The following is a 21,710-nucleotide window of genomic DNA, read 5'->3' as shown; positions in this document are numbered from 1 at the left end:
CTGGAAATATCTACTTCCATTTTCAGCTTCTCCTGAGTTTTTCCAGCCCTGTAACAAGGGCAGTACCCTCTTTTCCTTTCCTGTACACTTGCTGACATTTTCAATGGTATTAGGAGAAGAGTACGGTATGTGTTCCTCAAGGGCAAGGATTAACTAGCTGCTTCCTGTGAAGCAATTCTGAATGGTAAATGACCCTAATGGAATAATATTCATTTCCCCTGTTAATATGGTGCCTACACAACCTAAAATTAATATTACCAAAAAGACTTGACTCCCCCAGCACAGACATCCCCCAGAAAACCACACACTGAGGGAGGCTTTTCTAGAAAGGGCGGTTCTTAGGGAAGCAAGGGCCCCTCAGGGCTGACTGTTCATAGGCCCTAAAGATAAAACAAAATAGCTTTATTTAAAGATTTATTTAAGATGCTTTAAAAATTGAGTAGAACGTACATTTTTAGTACTGATTGATATTATTGTAAAGCATTCTAATGAGAACCTGCCCCATGGGTCCTTGCCTGCTACACAGACAGAATATTCCTTTGCATTTCTACGATGAGTCATGTTTTAGCCATGGATTAATGCATTGATGAAAGGTGCCCGCATTCTAGTAGGGGCAGAGGGAAAGAGAATGTCGAAAGGCAGCAAAGAGAAGAAAGCAGAGAACCATGGTGTATAAAAGTCACATTTTAGGCTGCATTTCAAAAAACCCTTCCAAAGTAGAGAGGCTTCATGCTCACATTCTGAAACATTCCTTGTAGTTTAGAAAATCTGTGCATTTGAGGAGTGGTTGAAGACTATGAATGCTAAGACATGCATCATTAATTAAATTATAGTTCCCATGTATTGAACATTGGCTGTATACCAGGCAATGACTTCTGCTTTTACACATATTAGTTCGTTTTATTCTCAAAACAACAATGGTATTATTCCCATTATACAGAGGCGTAGAAGCATTTGATAACTTATCTAAGCTTATACTGGAAGAAAGTGCTGGAACTAGGATTTATGGAAGGGCAATTTGACTCAAGGGCTCACTTTTTTTTTTTTTTTTTATGTGACTAGATTATCCTGCCACTATTGGGTGTTCCTAAAGTGAAATTGGTCTCTTAATTTTGCATCATGAAGGGCAATATGTCCCATGTAGTTTCAGCCTTCTGTCTTTGGGAACTATCTACCTAGCATGGTGGTGAAATCTGGGCTCTGGAGTCAGAACTGCTTTCCAGGCTGGGTGTGGTGGCTCACGCCTGTAATCCCAGCACTTTGGGAGGCCGAGGCAGGTGAATCATCTGAGGTCAGGAGTTTGAGACCATCCTGGCCAACATGGTGAAACCCTGTCTCTACCAAAAATACAAAAAATTAGCCGGATGTGGTGGCAGGTGCCTGTAATCCCAGCTACTTGGGAGGCCGAGGCATGAGAACTGCTTGAATCTGGGAGGCGGAGATTGCCGCGAGCCAAGATCATGCCACTGCACTCCAGCTTGGGAAACAAGAGTGAAACTCTGTCAAAAAAAAAAAAGAACTGCTTTCTAGTCCCAGCTTTGTCCCGTGATCTGTGAGACAGACACTGGGCAAGTTCTATAACATAGCTGAGCCTCATTAATTATAAAATGGGTATGTAATTATCAGTACCTCCACAGTAGTGTTGTGTAAACTAAAGGAGATGGTCCATTTGGACTTCTTAGTGTTTAGCACTACGGTGAAATAAATGCATGTCCAAGAAGTAGCTGAAGTTCTTAAGGGATCCCAGTGTCACTGAGTATGTACACTGGGTTCTGAATGCACCTGCAACTCTGTGGGGTCTCTGAAACATTTTGTTTTGTTGTTGAACATTGAGGCAAGCTCAGTCTTAGTTTTAAGTCCAGAGAAAAATCCCAATTCAAACAAACTCACGACCTCTGAAGCAGTTTCATTAGGCAGGTTTTTCCACACACAGCTCTAATTACCACCACTCAGACTGCCCAGGGGTGCGGGCTGCTAACTAGGTCAGGATCTGAGGAGCCTGGCCAGCAGCCTCTTGGGTGTCTCCTCTTAAGTGCATGGCCATCTGCAGGCTTCTGCGATATTTCTTGCTTTTGAATTTATAGAACCATTAGCCTGGAATCTAAACAAAACACCTAGTCATAATAGCTTAGTCAGTAGGTGGTTCACCAACAATTTCAAAAACTAGAAGCAATAGTCAGTTCCCAGAGGAGTAGCAGTTGTTGTTTGGAAATAATTCTCCAAATTGCATTTATTTCACAGCAGTCTGAGGTCACAAATTCAAGAGCAATGAGAACTCTGTTCAATTAGACAACTCAATCAGAATAGATCTGTCAAGATGACATTCCATCTAAAGAATCAATTGAGATGGAGAAATAATTTAGCTGCTGCTGTTGTTATTTAGATTTTTTATTATTATTTTACAATTTGTTGGAGTGAGGAAGTTGGGTATGGATGAGTGCTGGGCAGCTCCTGGCCTCTGTTGCTCGATTAGATAGAAATGCATTCTCCTCTGTGTGTTGTTTGTGCTGTATTAATGGCCAAATAGGTGAAAAGTGTTTCGTGAATCAGTAGATTGACAACCAATACGCTCAAAAAATGGTGTCCAACATTTTTTCCAGCTGAGTGTGAGTCCATCTCTTCTCCTCTTCCCTTTTCCCCCACACTTTAGGACCAATCTGTGTTTGCCAGCCCATGGCAAAACTTTCAAGACTCACTAGGCATCATTGATCCAGTCACCTAGGATTATACATTGACATTCAGGGGTTATAAGATAATATGTTTTCTTGAAGCCATATAGCTGATTTCTGATTTCAGATAGAGAATGCCATCTATCAAAGGCAAATCTTTGAACTACAATTTAATGCCAATTTCATCAACCATTACCAATGAAAACTACACACACGTGCACATGCAAACACTCATTTTTTTCCCCTTACATAACAGAGGGAGGAGGTAGAATAGCAGTGAGTGGAAAGGTTAGTGAGGAGCATTCCCAAAGGTGTTTCCTGCTTTGTTGTTCTAGGGTTCTGCTATTTTAACTTTGGCTGGGAGAGTGATGATGGACTGACCCCTTCTTTCTCTCTTATTTTTCTATTTGTGTATTTATTTTTCTATTTATTTACTTATTTTTATAGAGATGAGGTCTCACTATGTTGCCCAGGCTGGTTGTGAACTCCTGAGCTGGGCCTGAATTCCAAAAGGGAGGAGGGTATAATGAGGCATGTCCAACGCCCAATTCCCATCATAGCCTGAACTATTAGTAATTTTTCAGGTTAACCGTGGAATGGCCTTGAATGAGAGAAGGGTTCCATTCAGAAAGTTGGGGAGCTTAGAATTTTATTTTTGGTTTACAACAGTAATGTCCGGCTTCTCAGTGAATTTGATAAATAAGGGAGAAATAGTAACTACTCAGTGTAGTTATAGATCTCAGCCATGTCTAGTTTATGGCATAAATATTATAAAACAGCCTCCTGTCCTTGGTCACATATGAGAAACCTTTAGCCTGTGAGGGTGGAGGAAAAGCTTCCCTTCTGCCCTCTTTGTAGCTTTGTGGAAATGACTGATTATAGACAGATTAATAGGAAAAAAATGCCATAACAAATTTATCAACAGGTTATGGACACAGAAATCCCATAATATGAGACTCAAAGAAGGGCCAGATAGTTGAGGCTTAAATGGAAGAGAGGTAAATGGGGGATGTAGACAAGTATGAGGGGTAGGAAATGGTTTTCAGGGGAAATGAATGAGCCCAAGAAACAATTGCCTGGAGCAAAGTTCCTCTGGGCTCTGGGGGAGGTGGTGCAAAGGTGAGGGCAGAACTTCACTGCCAACAAAGGTTGTTTTATTATGCAGATAAAGTCTCCCAGGTAATTTCTCGGAGTTGCCTTTATGAGAATAGATGAAAAGTCTATCTGGGTGTGGTGACAACTTTTAGTCTCCTTGATTCTTTCCTGGTTATTTGATGAGATTCCTAGGGAGCAAGTCTTGAGACTACTGTTTTTCTTGTGGAAAGAAGTTTCCTTAATCAGATAAGGAAATTCAAGAGAGAGCCCCTCCCTGTGCCAGGGGTGAGGGCAGAAGAGGTCAGAAAGTCCTGATTATGAGGCTGCTTCTAAAATCTTCTTGTTAAAGCATGCAGAAGCACCAGACTTCTGGGTTGTCATTTTCTGAGCCCCAACAAGCCCAATAAAATATCTGAATTTCCTTCTGAATTCTTGTTTTTCTTCTCCCTCATCCCTGATGAGATCGTCAGCATAGTTTTCTGGCCTGTGTCCTTTGGTTGGGGCAATGTGCACTGCAGTCCGCTCAATAGCCAAGTCACAGAAATCACACCCGTGCACACCCAGCATGTGCCAGACACTATGCTGAGCACGTCACACAGGGTGTCTTACTCACAGAAGCCCTCAGGAAGTTTTTTATTTTTACTTCCTCCAAGCTAATTGCACTATTAACTGTGCTCATTCCCAAGAGCCCTGACAACTTGAGCCCCATCCCCATCGGGATAACAACCACTTGTGTGAATTCAGCACCCTACAGCCATTCAGCCTCAGTTTGCAATGAAGAAAGTTGGGGTTCCTCAGGAAAGCTCCAACCAGCTATAATCCATGAATTCCTGGACCCCGAGCTTGATTTATTGACTATTTCCTCTGATCTGGCCTCCCACTTATGGTTTTTCATCAGAAATTAACATTAGAAGTATCTTCATTTACATAAGCCATACATAAATTTACCTTAGACCGGAGTAAAAAGGAATGACATCATACCCATGGTGCAAACACCAGTGGTGGGGGGAGTTCATCATCCTGTTGGTGGTTCTTATTCCAGAAGGATTCAGTAGAGGATTTCTTTAAGTACCAAGATTCCCTTGTGAATTCCAAGTACAATTCAGTTTACATATATTTTTAAGGAACACATCTGTCATGTGTAAATCAAGATGCATTTGAGTAATCTACTTGCCATGCCTGAAAACTGTCATTTCTTTTTTCTTTATGCCTCTTTATCTTTTCTCTTTCACTACTACTGATGATTCTACTGCTCTCACAGAGAAATATAGAAAGGCAAGGTAAAAAGCTGAGGACGCACCGTGCCCATCTCTGAGAAGCACGGTGCCTGGGGAAAATGGAGTGGCCGGTGTGACAAGTTAGCGGGGAATCTGCACCCCAAATTTGTTGCCCTTATTTTGAGCCATAGCTAATTGTACATACATCACACCCTGGCTCCATGTCATGATCTGTGTATATTTTGCAGAGAAATAAAGGAAGCAAACCTTTATTGAGAGTCTGTTACATGACAAGTGCAACGCTGGGCTATTTATCTGATCTTTAGAAGAACTTTGTGAAACAGTTATTTTCCCATTGCATGCTTTAGAAAACTGAGGACTCAATCAATTATTTATTCAGTTTAAAAGGACACTGTGTTGTTCATTGGTGATTTATTATGGTGAGATTTTAATTATTTAGCTGGTGTTTATTTAGCTTGTCCTGGATGTGAGGCACTGTGCTGCACACTGGGCCTATGATAAGGAGCAAACACTGGAGATAGACTTTATTTATTTATTATTTATTTATTTATTTTTTGAGAGACAGAGTCTTGCTGTGTCACCCAGGCTGGAGTGCAGTGGCATGATGTCGGCTCCCTGCAACCTCTGCCTCCCGGGTTCAAGTGATTATCCTGCCTCAGCTTCCCAAGTAGCTGGGGCTACAGGTGTGCACCACCTTGCCCAGCTAATTTTTGTATTTTTAGTAGAGATGGGGTTTCACTCTATGTTGGCCAGGCTGGTCTCGAACTCCTGCCTGCCTTGGCATCCCAAAGTGCTGAGATTACAGGCATGAGTCACTGCACCTGGCCCCGGAGATAGACTTTAAATAATCACACAAACTGAAGTGAGATGGCAAGGGCACTAGTGGATTGAATGGAGAGCTACCTAGAACTGCCTGTTGCCAATTTGAGAGGAAGATTTGGACTAGTTAAAAATGCCAGAGCAGGCTTCTCTGACTGTAAACATGAAGGAGCTGGAGTTAGTTTGGTTAGGGAGGGTTCCATAGAGAAGGAACAGAATGTGCAGAGCCCATAGGGCAGGAAGGAGAAAAGCAAGCCAATGGAGCTGGAGGTCAGAGCACGCGGAGACAGTGCCAAGTCTGTAAGGCACATTTAGGAGCTTCATTTCTATTAAAACAATAGAAGATATGAGTGAAGGTGGGCTGAGGGGAGAATGATGACATGAAAAACGTTTTGTTTGTTTGTTTAAAGATAATTTTGGCTGCAATGGGAAGAAATGCATATGAGTGGGCCTGAGTGCACCTGGAGACCCTTTGGGATGCAAGGCAAGAGTTGAGATGGAAGATGATGGTGGTTTAGGCTACAGTGATGGGTGGAAATGGAGAAACGCACACGGATTTGAAAGACCCTTAATCATTGAGACTTGGTGATAGACTGCATATCAGAGGAAGAAAAGAGTGATATCAAGGATGACACCGCATTTTTTGACTGGCCTAATTGAATGGCTGGTGGGACATTCATTGAAATAGAAAGTACAGAAATAAGACCCCATTATGAGCTTATAATAAGTCCATTATGAACTTGCTGTGGGCATGGCTACTTTGAATTGCTTTGCAGTTAAGAACTGATAAAAAGAATGCAAGGTGTACAGGTCTGTATTACTCAGGGTTCTCTAGAGACATAAAAATCAATGGGAGGAGATTTATTAAGGGAATTGGCTCATCTGATTATGGAATCTGAGAAGTCCCGTGACAGCCATCTACATATGGGGGACCCTGGAATGCCAGTAGTGTTGCTCAGTCCAAGTTCCAGGGCCTGAGATCCTGGGGTGGGAGTGGGGGTTGCTGGGCTAAGTCCTAGAATCCGCAGGCAAGAGAGCCTGGAGTTCTGCTGACCAAGGGTAGGAGAAGAGTGTATCCGAGCTCCAGGAAAGAAACCTATTTGCCTTGCCTCCTTTTTGTTCTGTCCGGGTCCCAGCCTATGGGATGGTGCCCACAGACAGTGATTGCAGATCTTCCCCACTGAGTCCACTTAGACTCACATGCCAGTCTCCTCTGGAAATCCCCCACAGACACATCCCAAAATAATACTTTATCAATTCTCTAGGTATTCCTTAATCCAGTCAAACTGACGCCTAAAGTTAATCATCACAGGTCCACCCTTTGTCAACTTGGCACCTGTTTGCATCCCATTAAACCATACTTAACCTCCAAATGAAGACAGTAACAAGGAAATAGTTCCACCTAACATGGTGAAACTATCTGCATACAACTGAAAATGCACTAATCTCTTCCCCAGAAAAGAAGGTAAAGTGTTTGGGTGATAACTGAAACACTATGATGTAAAATTAACAACACGTAAATACTGATATAAAGTCAAAAAATCTTATTATACATAATAAAGGGATAAGAGATGAGCAAAACCAAAGATATTTGCTTAACGTATTTATAACATGTATAATACGTACACCAAAACTTATCCTTAACAAGACAGGAAGAAAATACTCATGACAATTACTGTCCTTGTTTCTGTAACTAGTCACCTGGCCACAGCTGGTATTTATAACTGCCTTCCACTACCCATTCTGTATTATTTTACCGGCAGCAAGCACCTAAGCTGGTCATGGTTCATTACCTGGTGGGGTGGCCTGAACCTTTATTCCTGAGGAATCTGGGTCATTCGTAGTCCTCCCTGGATTGGGTTGTGGTAGTTTCCCATTGACCTTGATCATGGGGCATGGTAATACTAAGAGACACCCTAAGGGATCTCCTTATGCCTATATTCCAGGCATAGTCTTCTTTACATCCAATGGAGTAGTAATACAGTTTCCCCTTCCTAATCTGGATCAGTCACCTAGTCAGCACCATAACATAGCCAGTTGACTCAGAAGCATGAGGCCTCCAAAGTGGCTGGGGGGTGGGGGGGCAGTCTAAACTTCCAGTTCAATGGAATCATTGTTGTGTCTGCTGATGGAAACATTCCTCTCTCTGGAACTAAGACCTCTAGGTCAGCAGAGCATAAAATCATGGGAAAAGGAAGCAAAAACTTTGCTAGTGGGTCACTAGGCGTATTGGTGAGTGGTGACACTCCCACTCTGTGATTCCTGACTCCATGTATCCTGACTATGGGGAAAAACAGGATCATATATTGGATGCTGGTTCTGAGCACATACAGCCTTCTGGAAAACCTTGCCCCAGTCCTGCAACATTAGCTGGTGCTGTAACTGCATCTTCAAAAGGCCATTTTACTGTTCTGTCAAGCTTGTTGCTTCAGAATGGTGAGACGCATGGTAAGACTAGTGGGTCCCATGAACTTGGGCCCGTTGCTGTACTTGTTTGGCTGTGAGGTGAGTTCCTCAGTAGACACACTGTGTGAAATACCATGAGAGTGGATAAGGCATTTTGTGAGTCCACAGATGGTAGTATTGGCAGAAGCATTGCGTGGAGGGAAGGCAAACCCATGTCCAGAGGAAATGTCTATTCCAGAAAGGACAAAATGCTGCCTCTTCCATGATGGAAGCCATCCAATGTAATCAACTTGCTACCACGTAGCTGGCTGATTGCCCTGGGGAATGATGTCATGTCAGGGGTTCAGCGTTGGTCTCTGCAACAGGCCAACTGAGCACTCAGTGGTGGTTGTAGCTAGCTTAGTCTTGGCGAGTAGAAGCCATGCTGCTGAACCTGTGCGCAACCTCCATCCCTACCACCATAGCCACTTTGTTCTTGAGCCCACTGGGCAATGACAGGGGTGCCTGGGAAAAGAGATTGACTGGCATTCACAGAATGGGTCATCCTACCCTCCTGAATATTAACATACTCCTCTGTGGAGGTCATCTTTGGGTGAGCATTTACCTGAGAAACAAATATCTTCACATCCTTTGCCGACTCAGAGAGATCTATCCACATACATATTCTCTCAATGTTTTTGCCACCAATTTTCTAATCATGTTCCTTTCAAGTCCCTGACCATCCAGCCTGTGAATCAGTACCTAATCACACATCTGGCCATTTTTCCTCTAAGCAAAGTGCACAACCAGGTGCACTGCCCTAAATTCTGCTCCTTGAGATTTTCCTTTACCACTGTCATTATAGGATCTTCCAGAAAGGGGCTGAGGTGCTGCAGCTGTCCACTTTTAGCTGGTGCCTCTGTATCATACAGAACCATTTGTCCACAAAGCCCGAGTTTTCTCTTCTTCTGTCGGCTGATCATGGGGACTCCGCATAAGGCCATAGGTGCAGGTGGTGGGAAAGAAGGCAGTGTGATAGGAGTAGACACCAAGGACATTTGGGGCATTTCTTCATGTAACTTCTTTGTACCTCCAGGGCCTGCGCTGGTCCATTATTTGATGAGGGACTGCTGCTGTGCATGCCCCTCCTGGCTTGGTAGGTCAGATGACACCCAGTTCATGATGGGCAGCTCAGGTCACATGGTAATTGGAGGCCCATGGTCAAGCGTTCAGTTTCTATTAAGGCCCAGTAGCTGGCCAAGAGCTCTCTCAAAAGAGTAGTTATCTACAGATGATGGCAGGGCCTTGCTCCAAAATCCTAAGAACGTCTTCTGTGATTCTTCTACAACACCCTGCCAAAAGCTCCAAACAGCATCCCTATCTGCCACTGACATCTTGGATATCATTGGATCTGCTGGGTCATATGGCCCAAGAGGAAGAGCAGCTTGCACGGCAGCTGGGACTTGCTGTAGAGCCTTCTGTTCTGGACTCCACTCAAAACTAGCAATCTTTTGGGACACTCAACAAATGGGCCAGAGTAACACACCCAAGTGAGGAATGTGTGGCCTCCAAAATTCAAATAGGCCCACTAGGCATGGTATCTCTTTCTTGGTTGTAGGAGGAGCCAGATACATAACGTATCCTTCATCTTAGAAGGAATATCTTGACATGCCCCACACCATTGGACTCTTAGAAATTTCACCAAGGTAAAAGGCACTTGAATTTTAATTGGATTATCTCCCATGCTCTGATATGCAAACGACTTACCCATAAGTCCACAGTAGTTGCTACTTCTTGGTCATGAGGTCTGATCAGCATAAGGTTATCAATAGAACAGTATGAAATCTTATGGAAGGGAAAGGCAATCAAGATTCCTGCACACTGGATTGTGACATAAAGCTGGCAAGTTGATATATCTCTGATGTAAGACAGTGAGGGTGTATTGCTGGCCTTGCCAGCTGAAGGCAAAATGCCTCAGGTGGGCCTTATGAACACAAATGGAGAAAAAGGTATTTGCCAGTTTAATAGCTGCATAACAGGTACCATTTTGAAAACTGCATTCAACTTGTCTTTGACGGTTGACTGCCGTCACTTGGTCCCCATCACCTTGGGATCCAATTACTCCCATTGCATTTACGTTTTCCAACTGAATAACAGCAGCTCCCATTGTAAGGTCTGGTCTACAGAGAAGAGCAATCACAGAGCTCTTTAGGGATGCTGGGGCTCCCCTCACAAATCCATTGTTCAAAGTATTAATGAGAAGTCTGTCTTCTGGACCCTCCTGGTGTGTCTGAGTAGGGTTTAAGTGACAAATCCACTGTAGCTTTCCAATCTCCCTAAGCCTTTGAATCCCTTCCTCTGTGTTAGCCCAAGGGAGGTCAGGCATCTCCAGCTCACTCACAGTGGGTCACGTTTTTTGATCCATGTTTTACCACCCAATCAAACAAACTCACTCCCTGAGCTGCAAAGTTAAATTGAGTACCTCTGCTCTGAGGGTCCATATAAGTAAATTTGGCCTGATCCAACTTTATATTTCTTCCACCATATTCCCACGCTCTCAGTATGCATTCCCACAAGCGTTCCCCAGACTTCTGCTTGTATAAATTAGAAAACTGAAGTAGTTCTTTTGGAACATGGCACACCTCCTCCTGAATCACACTTTGAACCTCACCTCTAGGTGCCTGCCGGGACTCAAGTCTAGTTATAGGTCCAGAAGCAAAGAGGGGCAGTGGGGGTGGATTCTGAGGAGACTCAGCATTGTCTTGCTTGGCAACTGCCTCATGGATGCTGTTACCATTTTCTTAGACAATGCAGGGTTAACTCCTTCAGACAGAGATGGAAAACCCTATACTATTGTGGGTGGGAACCATTTCTGCTGGCAAGTAACACTCATCAGAATTTCATAGCTCAGTGTCTCCAGTCTCATCAGAGCCCTCCCACACATCCCCATCTCAACTTACAGATTCCATTCTGTCTCAACCAATGCCCTCACTTTAACCATAGTCACCTGCGGAGCTGAGAGTTCAGCTTTTGCTGTGATTCAGTCAGTCATATGATAAGCACTCTTGTTTGATTTTCAGCAATCCCAGACCTGTGGCTACACGGGAGGAGATTCAGACTCAGGGCACACTTAGAAGCTCTTCAGCTATTTATGTAGAGCTGGAGCAGGAAATGGAATACCTGGACTCATTCTTTTCTTTCATCCCTTTGTCCACTGACATTAGGAGCAACCAACCAAAGTCATTATATTCTTTGGTTTTGCACAAATGTTAAGGGTATCATATATAGAAGTCACCAAGTTTCTTGTCTCTTTATGAGTGGTGAATTAAAAGTACCAAATGTACCTATTTTATGTATCTCTATGAGCAGTTTGCACTAGAGAGTTCAGCGCTCTCTGTACTGTTAGAAGTAGAGTCTTTGGCATTTTTAGATTTAACCAGATTAGATAGCCAATTCTAGAAACCCCAAACCAATTATGAAAACCTCTAGAACCACTGTTGGTGCTAAAATCTGCACTAGTCAGTGTTCTTCAGAAAGACAGAACCAACAAGCTATTTGTAGATATATAGATATATGTGACGGGATTTATTAGGGGAATTGACTCACCTGATTATTGAGGCTGAGAAGTCCTGTGACAGCCATCTACATGCTGAGGACCCTGCATGCCGGTAGTGTTGCTCAGTCCAAGTTCCAGGGCCTGAAAACCTGGGGTAAGAGTGGGGGTTGCTGATATAAGTCCTAGAGTCCAAAGGCCAGCGAGTCTGGAGTTCCGCTGACCAAGGGCAGGATAAGAGTGTATCCAAGCTCCAGGAAAGAAACCTATTTGCCTTGCCTGTTTTGTTCTGTCTGGGCCCCCAGCCTATGAGATGGTGGCCAAGCACACTGAGGGTGGATCTTCTCCACTCGGTCTACTCAGACTCACATGCCAATCTCCTCTGGAAACTCCCTCACTGACACATCCTACTATAATGCTTTCCAGTTCTGTAGGTACTCCTTAATCCAGTAGGTGGATACCTAAAATTAATCATCACAAGTTCTGCTGCTCAGAAGAGCTGTAGGCTCTTAAGTGGTGTGGGCCCCTGAAGTCATGGGTATGGATTAGCTCTATGGAGGATAAAGAAGAAATTAAGAAGAGAATGCCTTGGACAGAGTCTTGGAGATCTTTAATACTTAGTAGCTTTAGCTTGGATGAATGAAACATAAGAATCAGCCAGAAAGTTAGCTGGAGACTAAGGCTGTTTTTAAATATAAGAAGCTCAAGAATACTATTTCAAGAAGGAGGAAATAGTCCAAAGAACCAAGTGCTTGCTTGTAAGTCAAGTATAATGACTGATAAAAGACCTAGTGTAACAAGATGATTGATGACATTAATGAAAAGTATTTCAGGCAAGGATGAGACCAGACTTAAAGGAGTAGACTGAGGACTGAATGGGAGGTAAAAAAGTAGAGACGGCAAACATTATCATTCTTATGAGAAATCTGGTTATTTAGAGAAGAAAAGACCAGAAGCATGATGGAAGGAACAAGAGAAGTGGAGTAAATTGTGGTGTGGCATGTGCTTGTGTGTGTGTGTGATGTAAAGATGCATCTTTAGCTTCTAGAAGTTTTCAATTTAATGTAGACAACCAGACCAAGAAACAAGTATGCAGCACTTGGATAAAAGTGTGTAAAGACAGCCTATAACTCCACCTTGCCTACTGGAAGCCAGGAGACAAGAGATACAGCCCACCATCTTTGGAAACTGTGGTTTAATATGAAACTCTTTCTACATTTTGACTGAAGCTTCAAAACAATGGGAGCTATTACCATATTGCAAAGCAAGGTGCCAGACCACTGGCAATACTTGCAAAGGAGTTGCTAAAACAGATTTTGCGATATTGCTATCTCCTCACCTTTAGCCTTCATAAGAGGCTGGCAAAGAGAGAGTTTGATATCAGAAAGACATTAGTGGCTTCTTTCTCAGAGAGCTCCTGATGGTCTCTGAATTGCACCCTTCCCAGGGAAGGTGTTGTGGAGCAGACTTTTTTCTCACCTCTAGACTAGATGGAGGAACTAACTACAAGGAGACTACACACAGAGCTTGATGATCCCAGGGAACCAAACAAAAGCACAGGTGATGGGCTAGCTGAGTGCCCAGCAGCAGCAAATAGGGCTTCACCGGGGTGGGGCGGGGGCGGTAACTGCACTTCTCACAGCCATGGTCAAGCGTCTGTATTTCCTGAGGATGATGGCTTAGCCATGCTGGAAAGGTTAGGCCTGGAGGTTTTTTGTTTTGTTTTGTTTTGAGATGGAGTCTTGCTCTATCCCCCAGGCTGGAGTGCAGTGGCACGATCTTGGCTCACTGCAACCATAGGCCTGGAGTTTTTATAGCTCCTGTCCAAGTGAACAGCCAAATGGTTCAGTTCTGTGACAACGAAGGGTCTAAAACATCCACTGTAGTTAGTCAAGATGATTGATGATTTCATAAACAGGGGATTAATGGGGGTAGAAGGTTGATGGCAGAGGGGTGAAATGTGAGTGAGAAGGAAGGAATTATAAACAGTGAGTGGGGTCAACCTTTATATAATAGAAGTTGTGAGAAGGAGAGTAGTACATGAAAATAGCTATAGGAAGGGCCTTTGTTTTGTTTTGCTTTTCAAGAATGCCAAAATCTGAATGTAATCCAGATAAAGCTGGGCTTTGTTGCTTTTAGCTTCTTGCTCTGTGTTGTATTCTACTCAATAAATAGCAGTATTGCAACAACAGTCACACATATTATTGGAAAGAATACTTTAGTTTTGAGACGGAGTCTTGCTCTTGTCGCCCAGGCTGGAGTGCAATGGCACGATCTTGGCTCACCGCACCCTCCACCTCCCAGGTTCAAGCGATTCTCCTGCCTCAGCCTCCTGAGTAGCTGGGATTAGAGGCACCCACCACCAGGCCCAGCTAATTTTTGTATTTTTAGTAGAGACGGGGTTTCGCCATGTTGGCCAGGCTAGCCTCGAACTCCTGACCTCGTGATCCACCTGCCTCAGCCTCCCAAAATGCTAGGATTACAGGCGTGAGCCACCATGCCTGGCCGAGAATACTTTACTTTTGCAAGCCAGAAAGGGCCTCTCTCTTTATAATGCACATCGATGTAGTTAAAATTATTTTTTCTCTCTATTTCTCTCCATGTTTTACATGCCCTTCTTCTGTCCCCCACTCCAAATAGCTCTCCTTTTCTTCTCAACCACCCCACACTCTCTTCTAAACCCAGTTACAATGAGTTCTTGATTCTTCTGTCTCCTGTATACACCTTTAGGATCTATTCTAATCTTCTAGGGGAGAAGTCTGCCTTTTCCACTGTAAATTTAGTTATTTCCAGCCTCTCCAGCTCTCCAGCCTCATTGCTACTCAACACAGTTATAGACCTTTCTAGGTGATGACATTGGAACAAAAGCTCTTGTCTTTTAAAAGCGATGGAGGAGAAGTCCTTGAGTATTCATACTTTACTATTGTAGCTTTGCATCGACTTAGTATTCTTAAACACTGTTGGAAAAGAGCCAGAGGAAGTGGAGCTGGAAATCCATGGAGTGGGTCCTTGAGGAGAAGCAAGGGTGGGAAGAGAGCCCAGGTATAGGGGAACGCTCAGACAGGAGGGTACACCATTCATGGCAGCAGGGGTGTGGGTGGGAGAGGATGGGCAGGACGAAGAGAGGATGTTTGCAGGGAACATGGAAGTTGAAAAGTCTGGACGTTAAGAGAATTTCTTTCATGCAGCTGATTTACCCAGCTAATATAAGGTAAAGACAATATTTGAACGAAATTAGAGGTGACAAGATATTACCCAAAATATTTATTCATTCATTCATTTGTTCATTAATTCAGCAAACTTTCAATGAGCACTTGCTCTGTGCCAGGCCATGTTCTAGACACTGGAGGCCTAAGAGAGAACAAGAGAGATAAAAGCCTTGCTCTCATGGCGTTGATATTCTAGTTTATATTCCGGTTTGTTTATATAAACCGGAATATAAACTTATATATTCCAAATATATATTTATATCTTCCAGTTCATATCTAGTTTAATTGCATATAAGCAAACTGAATTTTAAATATTCCAGTTTATATTCTAGTTTGTTTATTTGCACATAAACAAACTCAGTTTTAAATATTGGTAAGTATTTTAAGAAAAATAATACGGAGTCATGGGCAAGAAAGGTTGAAAAGGGAGGAAAAATGGCTACTTTTTCTATGATGTCTCAAAAAATCTTTCTGACCAGATGGATGAGCTTGGGTCCAGTAGGAGAGGAACAGCAACAATTGCTGTGTGCCCAAGATATAAAAATAGTTATCAGTGAAGTTGACACTTGAACCAAGACAGCCAGACACTTTTGGGAAACTTACCTAAAATAACTTTTGTTATATAGACTTCCAAAAAAGTTACCAACAATCACCGAGAACTACCTTACCTAATTTTTAAAAAGTTCTAAATTATATATGCTGATTTCTCTTAAGGTAAATAACTTTGGATGTGGCTTGTAAATTGCACGCTACTACCATGTGGGACGGACACAAACAAGGTGAGATGATGTTGGCATACTTCATAGTAGAGAGGGGAGATGTAAAGAGTGTTAGTGCTTTGTTGAGATCATCAAGCTCTGACTTTGTTTCTTGTATTTCTTATCATAGGGTCATTTTCCTTTTCTGTTTTTTTTTTTTTTTTTGAGATGGAGTCTCACTCTGTCGCCCAAGCTGGAGTGCAGTGGCTCGATCTCAGCTCACCGCAAGCTCCGCTTCCCGGGTTCACACCATTCTCCTGCCTCAGCCTTCTGAGTAGCTGGGACTACAGGTGCCCGCTACCACGCCCGGCTAATTTTTTTGTATTTTTTTTTTTAGTAGAGACAGGGTTTCACCATGTTAGCCAGGATGGTCTCGATCTCCTGACCTCGTGATCCGCCTGTCTCGGCCTCCCAAAGTGCTGGGATTATAGGCGTGAGCCATCATGCCTGGCCCATTTTTCTTTCTTATCTTTATTTTGTCTTGCTCTTTTGTATGTATCTTTGTAACCTCCCTTAAATTATTCTGTGTAAAAGTTGCATGTCTAAATAAAGAGCATACTCTAGAAACTCAATGATTTTTCTCTTCTGCTTCTTCGCTTCTCCAGTCTCCAAATACTGATGTGGATGTCTGCATCTATCTTGCTGAAGTAAAATTAAAGAACAATGGATTTTTCATACGTTGGCTCTTTTGTAACTTGAAGCTGAGCAGTGAGATTTGGAGGGTGAAGAAAGATATTGTCAGTGAAGATGGTTCTAGCATTATAGGACTTCTTTGAAGTGGAAGAGAAGGTATTTTAGCCAACATTCAGATGCTTCCAAGAACACCCTTGACATCAGAATTCCCTGAAAATAGGCATCTCAGGAGCATTAAAGAAAAATTTAGGTTATAAAAGGAAGAAGGTATAGAAAGTAGAAAAAAATTACAAAAGCCCCACAAAGATAAAAAGTTGCCTTGCGGATAATGATGGAAGCTTCATCCAGAATCTCTTTCCTAAAATATGAAATTATTTTAGGTTTTGTCACTCTCAAATTAAAAATACTAATAGCCCATTTCTGCCTATTAAAATGGTGCATAGTTAACGGTGTCTATGCTTGTGTTACACACATAATAAATTAAACTTTGACACATTTCTGCAATTTCTGTTCACTTTTTCATTCAGGAAGCAAAAGAATTTATTGACATCTCCTATAAGCCAGCACTGTGTTAGAATGGAATGGGCAGTATTTATTCAGACAAACCTCATCCCTCTACTAATTGAAGTGTGACATCCTAATGAGTTCTTCTACAGTGCTGCTACCTTTCTTAGATCCAGAACAAAAGTAAACCATGGAGTTGGAAGACAAAATACTGATGACAAAATGTATTAATTGTAATTAGGCCCTGGGCACTGGCTGTAAGAGGGAGACATCTCTGGTAGGAAATATCAGGAAGGAAAACCTAATAGTTCTGCCCAGTTGGCCTTCATTATCAATCACTTTGACCTTTCAATGAGTATGTTTTTCTAATGAGATGAGAGATGCTTGTAAATATTCCAAGATCTTCAGCTACAACTTGACTATGTGGGTGGGGCATTGTTATCATCGTGGATGCAAATTTAAAGTCTTTTCTAGGCAAAGGTTCTCCACTCCATGAGATCAGAAGTACCTGCTTGCTAAGCTCCAGAAGGTTATGTCCCATGGACATTTGAACAGAAAGCAACTTTGTAGCACTTGCCCATGCTTGGTAGGAGGATGTAAGGGGTGTTTTAACATAAGAACAGTAGGAGCCACCATTATTCCGACTTCCTCCCTTGCCCAGAATTAACTATGAGTTACCTTAAGCAAATCAGCTTTCTTTGTCTGTCCTTGAGATCTCTTTAAAATATCACTTAAAGTTGCAGTCCTGAGGCAAACAGTTAGATGTTCTGTATACATTGCCCAAAAGCCACCTTCTTTCATTCCTACAGTGTCATTCTCTCACTGTACCTGGACGTAAGTCCTGAAAAATCATCTGCCAAGTGCCCTGTAAACTGTGGCACTTCTCTCAGATAAAGAAGTAAATGGCGTGATTTCTAAGAGTTTAGGGCTGATTTGTCCTTTTCATCTATTCTGACATGATTTAATGTTCCAGAACTTGTAAAGGGAACAGATTTTTTTTTCTTTTTTTTTTTTTTGTTGTAAAATTTGTGAATAATTTATCAAGTGACTGAAAGAGCAGTGGCTTTAAATTATTAAAATGCATTTTGGTTTTGAAAGAAGACATTAGAGATGTTTGCCTTGGCCCATTCTTATGCATTTACACAGCAGCAAGAGATTCCTACAAATTCAGGGAATGGTAAGGTGATTTTCAGTGATTTATGGGGAGACTGAGAAAGAGCCAAAAAAAAAAAAAAAAAAAAAAGCCAAACAAACAAACGAACAATAAATACAGACAACTTTCATTTATTTAAGACAGAGCTTTTTCCGAAGCAAATAACCTTTTGTTACATCTCCAGAGAAATGACATTTCCTTTCCCTTTTCCTGCTTTGCAAGGACAGCAGATGCGTGGGGGGAGAAACTGAAACAAATGGAAAGTAAGGCAGGCACAGGCTCCTTCACGTTCCTTCTCCCTGCGCATCCCTCACCGAGCATGCTGAAGGCATGGCTGTGCTTCCTTCAATTTGTCACACATCAGAGACAGCTCACAGCCTCTGATCTCTAGAGAAAGTTATCCATTCCAGTCTGTCTGACCTAAATAATAAATTCTAGGCCGTGCAGCCTGGAATGCTTCCTGTCGGTCCCAAAGGACCCTGGTCGGGCCCATGTGCCTCGTGGTATGGGGTGAGATGTCCCACCCAGATCTTGGCCATCTTAGTGACAGAAAGGGAACTGAACGTCAAACCAGGCTGTCTACATCCAGATGCATCAGCTCCTACACCCTGCTTTTCCTTGTGCCTCCCCTCTTCTCTTTATTCACCCTTCACTCTTGGCCAGTAATTTCTCTTCCGCACTCTCATCCAAAGGCTGCATGCCCCTCCAAGCCTCTCCCAAATCCTGCCGTAAATGGAACGAGGACATTCCATGCTGGTCTTACAAGCAACAAAATCTAGACAGTCATGAGACCAGCCCTTGGCCTGGCCTCAACTTTCCCTATGCTATGTATAAATCCCTGAGAGAAATTCTCTCTGGGATAGGAAACATATTTCACATGGCACAGCTTAGGCAGAGTAAGATAGAAAGCTAAGCGTAGTAGAAGATCTGGCAGAGGTGCTGCAGTGTGGACAGGGAGCTGTGAAGCTACCGATCTCTTATGTTTTTGACACTCTCTTAAACCATATCTGATTACATCAATCCTACCTGTTTCTCTCATATTTCAATCCCTTGCTCTGAAAAGGAAGCAAAAAGTGATTGCCCTATAAAATGAAATTTTAGTACTCCTATTTTCTTGTTTAGATACTCCCAAATGGGTATCATCATCCTCATTCCTAAGTTTAGAAATGTGCCTATTGTACTAGGTGGCCGGGCTGGAGTCACACTCAGGCTGTGCGATGTTCATTGCTGTTCGTTGTACTCGGTCAGGCCCAGTCTTCGGGGTGAGTGCAAAATGGCTTGGAAAACTGGGGATGCATTCGATCCATTTTTTTTTTGTTTCTCCTTTTCAGATCAAGGAGTTGGAAGATGAAATACAGTCATGTGCTGCTTGACACCAGGACACACTCTGAGAAATGCTGCATTAGCGAATGTGGTTGTGTGTGAACACCACAGAGTGTAGTTATACAGACCTAGGTGGCATAGCCTACCGCACACCCAGGCTCCATGGTGGAGCCGACTGCTCCTAGGCTAGTGTTACTGTACTGAGTGCTAGAGGCAGCTGTAATACAGTGGTATTTGTGTATCTAAACATAGATGAGGTAAAAATATGGTATTATGGTCGTATGAGACCACCACTGTATTTGTGGTCTGTCAGTAACTTAAATGTTGTTATATGGTGCATGACTATACAGGTAGGATCTTAGAATGATAAAATTCTGTAAGTGAGCAGAGCCTAATTTAGTTTAATCCACTCTTTTTGATGATAAAACTGGGGCTCTGAGATGCTCAGTGGCTTGAATCCAATGTCCTCTCCATGGGGCTTGTGCTCTTTCTACTGTAGTGAGCCGCTGGCATTCTCCGAGCAGGGCACAACGGCGTTCTGGGATGTATATTCAAGAAGTCAGGAAACACTCAGGATCAGAGGACAGAGGCAGGGGCACTGGCTTTTAAAACAGTTGTGGCAGTTTTCATTTCCAAAGATGCTGCAGGGACATCTCATCTCATACGCTCTTCAGTCTTCTACCAGCTGGCCATGACTCCCCCAGCACAGGGAGGAGTCCGGGCCCCCTTTTTCTGAACCTGGTATGGACCTATGACTTGCTCATAACCAGTGGAATGTGGCAGAACAGAAGTGACTCTGCCTGACTCAGGCTGGGTCAGAAAAGGCCATGCAGCTTTGGCCTAGCTGGATTGGGCAGGCCCTGGAGGAGCCACCTGCCTGAAAAGTCTGATTACCCAGAGACCACATGCTGGAGAGGCCCCCAGCTGGAGCTGGTCCTTCTCACGGTCCCTGCCAAGGTGTCAGATAAGGAATGAGGAAGCCATTGTGCATACTGCAAGCCCTGTCATCCCCAGTCATTTTGAGACTTCCCAGCTGAGGCCCCAGGCATCACAGAGCAGGGGCAAGCCGCCCCCGCCAGGCCAAATTCCAGACCCACAGAGTCCATGCCCACAGTAGCATGGTTGTTGTTCAAGTTCCTAAGGTTCATGAGACTTGTTATTTAACGACTGATAATTAGAGAATAGTAAATGTTTATAATAAAAAATAAAATAGAAATAATAAATGCTTATAAATAATAAAAATAGTTTTATAGTAAGTTAATTTTGAAAGCTTTATTGATATGGGACTAGTTATGTAAATTATGCTAATCCATGCAATGGAATACCTTGTAGCCCTTATAGGAATGTGATAGCCCTATACTTATTATGGAAAGATGGTAAAGACACATGGCAATGTGAAAAAAGCTAGTTGAAAAGTATGTGTATTATAATGGTGTTTGTATAATGAAGGCAAAGGAAATTGTGTGTTTGTGTGTGTGTGTTTCTGTCTTGTGGGACATGTATCTACACAAGACATTTCTGAAAGGATACAGGAGAAACGATGAAGTGGTTAACTGGATGGGGGAATGAGGACTCAGGGAGGGGAAATGTTACATGCCAAGAGAAATTTATTTTTCTTGTTACTGCTTTCCCTACTCTTTGATTTTCTACCATGAGTTTGTTCTATTTTGAAATTAATGCTTCCAAGATGATGAATATTTTATGTGCTACCTCCAAAGAGAAAAAAATTCTTTATTGCAGGTGACAGCTGAAGTTGTATATTTTCAACTGTAGCACAAAGACAATAAAAATTATTTTTTTAATATTTGAGAAAGTGCTTTTACCCCAAATACCAACTTTATTTTCTGTACAGCTCAGTCCTAGGTGTCATTCACAAAATATTAATAATACAAACTATGATGTCATGTGAGGTAGGTGATATTATTGTGTAATGAATTGTGTTTTCTTTCTGTGTCTCTTGACCTCCAAATAAAGGAGGATAAACAGCATGTTTAACCACGGGCAGAAATTAACTCAGTCACCCAAAGAGAATGGTGATTAGCAAGATGCGGTTTTAGATGATTGAACACGCTAGCTCCTTTCTAGTAAGGACCCATATTGTGTTTTGCAGCCCATAGAAATGCAGAGCTTATCAGTTCCCCGGACTTTAGACTTTGCTTGCAAGTGGCATCCACCATTCTGTTCTGCAGAGAATGACACGGTCCATTTAAGAGAGGTCTCATGCCATGGCTTATATGAAGATACCTGGCATTTGGTGGTGGGGTGCATTCGTGACTCATTGGTGAGTTAATTGTTATGGTGGAAGAGGGAGTGGAGGAGAAGGCACAGCGTGTGATCCAGGTAGATGCTGTCCACTGCACATGATCAGTGT

At 42.7% G+C, this 21,710-nt stretch overlaps 1 protein-coding gene and 1 long non-coding RNA gene across 2 annotated transcripts in view; both read left to right on the top strand.

Moving 5' to 3' along the window:
* Positions 1 to 21,710, top strand: part of OPCML (opioid binding protein/cell adhesion molecule like) — a 1,125,121-nt gene that overhangs the window by 632,156 nt on the left and 471,255 nt on the right.
* On the top strand, positions 7,955 to 20,471 carry LOC129048842 (uncharacterized). Its single transcript, XR_008511527.2, has 3 exons — positions 7,955 to 10,215; positions 15,683 to 15,747; positions 16,332 to 20,471. It is a non-coding gene; the product is annotated as an uncharacterized LOC129048842 (long non-coding RNA).

This window comes from Pongo abelii, chromosome 9, assembly GCF_028885655.2.
Source record: "Pongo abelii isolate AG06213 chromosome 9, NHGRI_mPonAbe1-v2.0_pri, whole genome shotgun sequence".
NCBI classification, from domain to species: Eukaryota; Metazoa; Chordata; class Mammalia; order Primates; family Hominidae; genus Pongo; species Pongo abelii.
This window is presented reverse-complemented; position numbering and strand designations above follow the sequence as displayed.